The sequence below is a fragment of the Pteropus medius genome, unplaced genomic scaffold, assembly GCF_902729225.1.
Source record: "Pteropus medius unplaced genomic scaffold, Ma_sr-lr_union100, whole genome shotgun sequence".
NCBI classification, from domain to species: domain Eukaryota; kingdom Metazoa; phylum Chordata; class Mammalia; order Chiroptera; family Pteropodidae; genus Pteropus; species Pteropus medius.
In genome coordinates this window covers 24,719,110-24,727,198 of record NW_024351073.1, presented here as the reverse complement: position 1 = coordinate 24,727,198, position 8,089 = coordinate 24,719,110, and the positions used below count along the sequence as shown (strand labels likewise).

The 8,089-nt window shown below is 47.3% G+C and overlaps 1 pseudogene; it reads right to left on the bottom strand.

Moving 5' to 3' along the window:
• Nucleotides 1–4,280: 4,280 nt before the first annotated feature.
• LOC120586512 (uncharacterized) lies at nt 4,281–4,399 on the bottom strand (annotated as a pseudogene).
• Between the last annotated feature and the right edge of the window lie 3,690 nt (nt 4,400–8,089).

Genomic DNA, 8,089 nt, shown 5'->3' with positions numbered 1-8,089 from the left:
AATTTGCTTCCTCTTTGGTTCTCTGTTTTTGTTCTTTAGTTTCCTCTTTCCTGCCTTTTCTGGGTTATTCACATTTTTGGTCTTCCATTTTAGTTCATCTGTTGCAATTTTGACTCTCTCTCTCTCTCTCTCTCTCTCTCTATATATATATATATATATATATCCTATTTAGAATAAAATTTTACCTTACAAACACATAGGTCACCTTCTTTCTTATGTTACAGTTGTTATATGTTACATCGACATATATTGAAAACTCCATCAGAAGATACTATAAATTTTACGTTCATATACCTATATATATGACACATGAGAGAGATCTAGATAATAGATATAGATTAGATATAGATAGTTACATAAGGATAGATATATGACATATAGAAAGATATTCGTATATACATTCATGTGTGTCTGTGATTTTTAGTTTTTCCTTTGGGGATTATAATATACGTACTTAAGTTTCCGCAGCCTGTTTAGAATCAATATTTTACCTGACAAACACACAGGCCACCTTCTTTCTGACGTTACGGTTGCCATGTGTTACGTCGACGTACACTGAAAGCTCCGTCGGAAGATATTATACATTTCGCTTTCGAGCATCAAACATATTTTAATGATCTTCTTAGGAGAATAGGAATCCATCATATTTACCTGGGCATTTTCCATTTTGGTTGCTTTTTCTTCATCCTCATGTTCAAATGTTCCTTCAAATATCTTTTCTCTGTGTAGAATACTTTCCGAGTAATCACTTGAGAGTGAGTCTTTGGCAACAGACTCTCTTATTGCTTCTGTTTCTGAGAATGTCTTTATTTGGCTTTCGTTGCCGAAAGCTATTTTACCAGATACAGAATTTAAGGTTGACGGTTATTTATCTTCAACGGTTTAAAAATGTTCAACTGCTTCCTCTTTCTTTCTTGTTTCTGATTTAAAAAATCCACAGTCTTTCTAATCATCCCCCTATAAATAATGCACCATTTTCCCCCCCGGTGCTTAAAAGATTCTTTTTAATCTCTAGCTTTTAGCATTTTTATTATGATATTCCTTAGAATGATTTTTTTTCAGTTTTTCTGTCAGGAAGCCACTTAGTTTATTCAATCTATAAGATTTCTGCCTTTCACCAACTTTGAGAAATTTTCACCTATTATTTCTCCAAAAAGTTTTTTTTTTTTAACAACAAACTTTATCTCTGGGACTCTGATAACATGAATGCTAGAGCCTTTGCTATTGTTCTCCAGGTCCCTGAGTCACAGTGTTTTTTTTTTCACCAAGTTACTCTTTTTTAAATTTCTATTATTGCGTTTTTTAGTTATAAAGTTTCCATTTGGTTCTTCTTTATAGTTTCCATTTATTTATTCAGATTCTCTGTGTTCTCATTTGTTTCCTAAGTAATTGTGATGGTTTTTTGGACCATGGTTATAACAGCCACTTGAAGTCTTTGTCAGATAACCATGTCTGTATCATATTGGTGTTGGCATCTGTTGAATGCCTTTTCACATGAGAGTTTGATTTTTTTTTTTTTTTGGCTCTTTTTATGCCAAGTAACTTTCATTGTATTTTGAATATTATGCTATGAAATTCTGAGTCATATTTAAAACCTATAAATAATGTCGATGCCTTTGCTTTAGCAATCAATCTAATTCGCTACAGGCCGCAAGATTCAATACACTCAACTTAAATAACCAGGAAATAAAACAAACAAACAAAAAAATAGAAAAAGTAAACAAAATTTGAATATTGAACGAGGTGAACTCAGAACCGTGATCCTTGGAGGGAAGGTCAAAAGAATGAGGTGATATCTGCCATTGCCTCAGCTCTGCAGATGGAGAAACATTTTGAATCACAGTGTAGAAAGGGATATTCCAAGTCACACACACACACACAAATACCACCACCACCACCAACAAAAATAAAAACAAAAACAAACCACTACAGCATTCTGCACGGGGTTCCCTGAGCTTCGCTGAGTACGACATGAATAACCCTTGAGATATGAAACTCCGCAAACGTGGCAAAGGTCAACGAGCACACTGTGGGATCCAGGCCTAGGATTCGTACACCTTCCTACCAGCAGAATGCCGAGTCCTTGCTGATCACTCAGGACGTGCAGCCACGTCCAGAGGGGATCCTCTGAGGACAGCGACACCCATAAACGAGAAAACCACAGAGAAAACTACAGGAAGACAATGCATAATAGAACACAGGAAAGCCCGAGATACAGAGAAAGTCTTACGATCAGGCAGAATAAAAAGACATAATAGGAACAGGGGAAAAATTGTAACCCAAACCTTCATCAGCGGGTGAAGCGATTTTACGGTACATCCATACAGTGGGCTACTACTCAGCAGTTAAAAGGAAAAAACTTACCCATACAACAGCGTTGAGGAACAGTGAGCCCGATATGTCAAGCACAGAAGCATAATTCCGCTTACACGATGCACGAGGAAAGGAAGATCTAGTTGACAATGACAGAGAGCGGTTGCTTTGGGTTGGAGACAAAGGACGGGGATTGGCTGGGAAGGGGCCCTGGGGAACCTTTCGGGGTAACGGAACTTTTCCACGTCACGTATGGGGCAGTGGTGTCACTGAGGTCCCCGTTTTTCCTACTTTATTAAAATGTACACTTCTTATGTGAGCATTTTGCTGTTTGTAAATTATACCTCGCAGACAACTTTAAAAAAAAATCCATGACTGAAGAGGCCCGATTCTAGAAGGTAAGTGGAGAACACATTCTACAGGAAGCTGGGGCAAATCCAAGCAGGGCTGGGCATGGGTGCCAGGCACGTGGCAGTCAGTGGGAGGGGTCACGGGCTGCTCCATGCTGGGCCAGCGCCCAGTGAGCGACTGACACGGTGATTTTTTTGGGCTGCAGCTCACAGAGACAGTGTTTTAACGCTGGAAAAGGATGAGCGATGCATGAGGGAGCTCTCGCCATGCACCACAAAGAACGGACGGGCAGGCCGGCTCCACGGGGACAGGACACCTGCTCACCGCGTGCCAGCACCGGTCCCTTCCTGTGGGGCCGTCCACCGTCTCGGCGACTCGAGAGCCTCAGAGATTATTGAAAACTTTAAAACACTGATCTGTTGGGTGTTTTTAGATACTTTGGCTTCACGTGAAGGGTAATAAAATCTGAGTTGCTTCAGAAAAATCAAGATGAAATCTCAGAACCAACTGTCAAATAACATAACTCGTGCTTGAGAAGCAGCCCTGGTTAAAACGCACGAGGACCCGTCAGCAAACACACGGACAGCTGCTTCGCAGGGCCTCGCCTCCAGACAAAGTTTGAAAGGGTTCCAAAGTTACACACACACACGCACACACACACACCGTGTGTGCACACACAGAGAGAAGTAAATGCGGGGTTTTCTCATGTCTCTGAGTCCTATCGCATTACAGGGAAATAAAAATAAACAGTCCTCAGATGCCGGGAGGCCTAATTGGAAACGAGAACAAGATGCTGCCTTGTTTTATCTTTACCTATAGGTTTTGTGCTGTTTAAGTGAAATTATTGAAGCGAAATGCAGAGAGCGAACTGTCTGCAGTAAAAGGCAGAGATCACGTGCCGGGGCAGAGTGAGAAAGACCGGGACTGGGGTCCAGGCGCCACCAGCGCGGGGAGCCACGCTTCCCTGCGGGTCAGGAGGCCGCCGAGCCCTGTGGTCCCCGCCGGAGCTACGGGAAGAGCAGGGGACTGGAAAGAGCTGTCCCCCCGCGGTGACCCGTGTGAACTGATGTGGACCCACTGCCATGTGACCAACCTGAAAAATACCACGTGTCCTCGGTAGGCGCAAACCGACTTTGCCCAGCAAGACGCACGGTCAGAGAAGCACGGGAAACCTTGATGCCGTTTATTCTCCCATCTTCACGTGACTCCCAGGGGACCCGTGGGCCACAGCGGCCGTGTGACTCCGAGGGACCCGTGGGCCACAGCGGCGCAGAACTCTTCCTGGCTTCCAGCGAAGCAGGGCTGGGCGATGGCTCCAGGCGCCAGCTCTTGGCGGATCGCTGTGCCTTCGGCCTTTTGCACACGTGCTGGGCAGTACTGTCCTCCCGCGCCGTCCCGCATCCCAAAGATGTGCACATGAGGGGACCTGGCGGCCCTAAATTGGCCCCTATATGCATTTGGTTTCTCCTATAAAATGTTCATTATTTATTTATTTATTTATTTATTTATTTATTTATTTATTTATTTATTTATTTTTAGGCGAGGCAACCTTGGTTGACCTCAGGGATTGCAAGGACCTTGTCAGCTTACAAGCCCTTATTTTTTTATTTTTTCTACACGTATAACACCTGGTCTTCCCAGGTGGTCTCCCATCCAAGTACTAACCAGGCCCGACTCTGCTTAGCTTCCGAGATCAGATGGGATCGGGCTTGTTCAGGGTGGCATGGCCGTAGATTTTTTTTTTTTTTTAATCACAGAAAAAATATGTTTGCTGTCTTGTCCTGAAAACTTGGCAATCCAGCCATGTGAGCCAATCTTGCCATGTGATGACGATCGGCTGGAGGAGTCTAAGCTGAGTCATTGTTCCTCAGATCACTGCGATCCCCAGCATGACCCACCGGATTACATTGACCTTTCACCCGACTGTGTAAACGTTTATGTCCATGATCCCAGGCCTACCAGTCAGGGCTGGCACCTGGTTCTGTGAAGGACCAGCTGGGAAATCTTTGAAACTTTCTGGGCCCTGTGATGTCTGCCCAGGGGCTCAGCTCTTCAGTCCTAGTGCTAAGCAGCCCTACTTGACACGGAGAAAGGGGTCGCTGTGCTCCAATAAAACTTTACTCGTGGACGCAGAACGTTCAACTTTGTATAATTTTCGCATGTCATAAAATCCTTTTTTAAAATGTTCTCCTTTAACCAATAACATAATGTAGAAAGTATTCTTACTGCGAGGCCTTAGAAAACCAAGTGTTGCGCCAAATTCGACCTCTGGACTGTACTTGTCTGGCTGTCGGCTGAGGGCACAGACAAAACTCCACTGGAATCTTCCATTCGCATGGAATACCCCGTGTGCATCAGACACGACCACAGGTAAGGTAGAAAGGGCGTGACGATGCTTCCCACTCAGGCCGGAGGACAAGAGAAAACGAGACCCATCCCGTGACAGCACGAGGACACACACCCTTCCTACGGCAATTTCAGAAACGGAGCATTGTGGGATTGGCTGGGAAACTGTGACCACCTCGTTCATTCTGGCCTCTTGCAGCGAGATAGCAGCTGAAGGGCACTTCCTCGTGAGCAGTCTCCAGGAGCGCCCCTTAGTCATGTGTCATGTGCGTTTTTCACTCCTGCTAACCTTACATGTGACGGGAGACCAAGCTACGGAGCTGACCGTCCAGTCCATGCAGACTTTGTTTCAGGCATCCGTGGCCTTAGCCTGTCCAGTGGGAGCACTGGGCCTCGCCAGCTGGGGTTGTTGACATCACCTTGAGGGTCAACAACTGGAGGGCGGACGCTGCGATGACAGGGCCTTCGGGAGCCGATCTGGTCCTGGTGCTGCCCACAGGGCTGCTGCCTACCGTCACGGCACCCACGTCGGACGCCAGGACGGGCCCCGAGCGCCTGGCGTGCCTAAACTTTGGTGCTAACCAGACTTCGCAAACCTCAGTGTAATTCAGATTCTGCTGGGCAGCTGCCTAACCAAAAGTTTGAGATACTAGTCGTGAGGCAGACAATTTTGGTTTGGAAGAAAAATCGTTTTACCGTATTACAAAGGAAAAAGCAAATAAGCTGCCGGACAGGTGTCTTAAGCTACCTATTTTTACCTGCAAGATATATATAGAGAGAAAGAATGAAGGTAACACTAAGATGGGGAAAAGTTCCCAATGAATTCTGGGAAAAAAAAGAACCTTAATATTTACTTCAAAAATCATGGATTCCTATAAATTAAAACTATAAAAATATTATTTTAGAATTAAAGATGCAAATAAGGGTTAATTGGAAAGTATGATGTCTACTTTTTTATAGAAAGCTGTTGGCTTTCCAGCTCTTTAAGACATTGGAGGGAAAAACCCACGTGTGGCTATTTACGCGCGTGTGTATGTGTTTGTACTGCCTGGGGAGAGAGCTGTCGAGTGACATGCTTTTTCGCATCTAAATGAATTGAAATGAATCCTGATTCTCTTACTGTGCTGATCACTCGCTGTCCATGATCCAAAGGGTCATGAAACAGTCGAAGCAGATGGCTGAGGTACGGCGGACGGCGTAGCTCCACGAGGCACGCTTTCCCCGTGCGATCTGGAGCGCGCGTGAGCTGTCCCCAACGCCAGCCTGCCAGGCACAGGGCTCTGGCACCCTTTCACTCAACACGCTCCTCCTGACCTGGCAGGGATATCCTTTCAAACCTTGACATGAATTCTAGAATTGAAGATGTTCGTGTTATTAGCACAGGAAAAAAGACACGTTCTATTCACGGTGACATCGTTCAGAGCGATCAGCTTCTGGCTCCTCGGCGTTTATTAAACTTCTCCAAGTAAACAGAAAAAAACGTATTCTCTCTCACATGATTTATGCTCTATAACATGAGTCGTTACTGATGATTCACACATGCAACGTTTTTAGTAGATAGTTAACTATAAAAACCCGGCCATCATTTTTCAGGAGAGAATACTGAGTTTTATCCAAAGTATGTACTAAAACATGAAATGTGACCAATAAGGACTTACATATGAACCTGTTCGGATATTGTATAATAAGCTGATTATGTGGCACATTGATTCAAAACACGCCGTCCGTATTGACGGCCACAGTCTAATTGTCCGCAGTAAGCGAGCGCGGGGTCTCCACCCCTTCCCGGACGCCAGCACCAGCACGTGTGTGCAGAGTGACCCTGCAGGTGACGGGTGAATCCCAGGGGACGTCGCGCCGTGAGCACTGTTGTTTTAATTTTTGTTGTCACAGCACTCACACGTTCTACATTCTGAGACGAAAATGCATTCTGTCCTCAGCTGTCGAACGGTGTGGGAACCCAGCTTAGCAGCAGAAAAGGCTCAGAACGTGTTCACTCAGAACCAGAACCAGCCGGCTCTGCCTCCCCACGCCGTGGGAGCCGACCCCGCTTCCTCGGGGACCGTGGATGGCACACGGACAACGGTGCCAGACCACGGTGGCCAGGGGGAGGTTTGACTGCTCGGTGCCGTGTCACGGAGGAAACAATCGTCCCCAAACAGGACATTTTCTCTAAGTTTTACTTAATGTATAAAAAGTGGACCGAAGGCAGCCGGGCCTCGGTCTGGCTGTCTGTGCAGGGCAAGTATCTTGCAGCACGTGTGGCTTTCGCGGTGGAAAGGTGCGATGTCCCAGTCGGCAGCCCCCCGCCGTCACTGCCCCTTCGGCCCACACAGAACCCTCAGTGCTGACCGGTTGCAGGAACATGAATCCAGATGCGGTGACCATGTTACGTCCCTCCCGTGTGCTCCCTTTTACGTGCGTATCGGCAGAGACTGTTTAGCACGAACATTAAGGGATGTACTTATTAATAACTGCATTGCCGATCTACTGAGGGGGAGACGAGTTCTTCTCTGGCGCCGGTGGCATGCTGGAAGGAGGAGACCGCATTTCTGCTCCGTGTGATCCCGTGTGAGGATAAGGAAGCCGAGGGACAGAGAGGTTAAGGACCTTGCCCCGGTCGGGTGCCTCCCGGTCTGGCCAGGATTCACACGCCCGTCTCATGCGAAACCAGACTGCAGGACGTGCAGCGTGCAGTGAGCTCGGGTCCTCCGCGGCCCTTAAGCCCGGGGCCCGTTCACCTGACTGCTCCGTGTCATCACGATGGGACAGCAGCAGTAGATCCAAGCCAGGCGCAGTCAACGACGGCCCCGACGTGGCAGGCATGGCGCCGGCCGCGCCCAGCCACCGGCAGCGTGAGGGTCGGCAGTGGGGCAGAGTCCCGTGGGTCTGCACGTGTTAACCACACGTCCACGAGAAGCGAAGGTGACAAGGACTGGGCAGAAGGACCGACGTCCTGCCGGGGATCCGTACGCCCTCCCGCTCCGTGCAGGAGAGATCACGAGCCCACTCGCCATGGCCAGCCCCTCAGCTCTCAGTGCTTCCCCGGCCGCTACGAAGGCCAGGTCTGCGGGCGGCA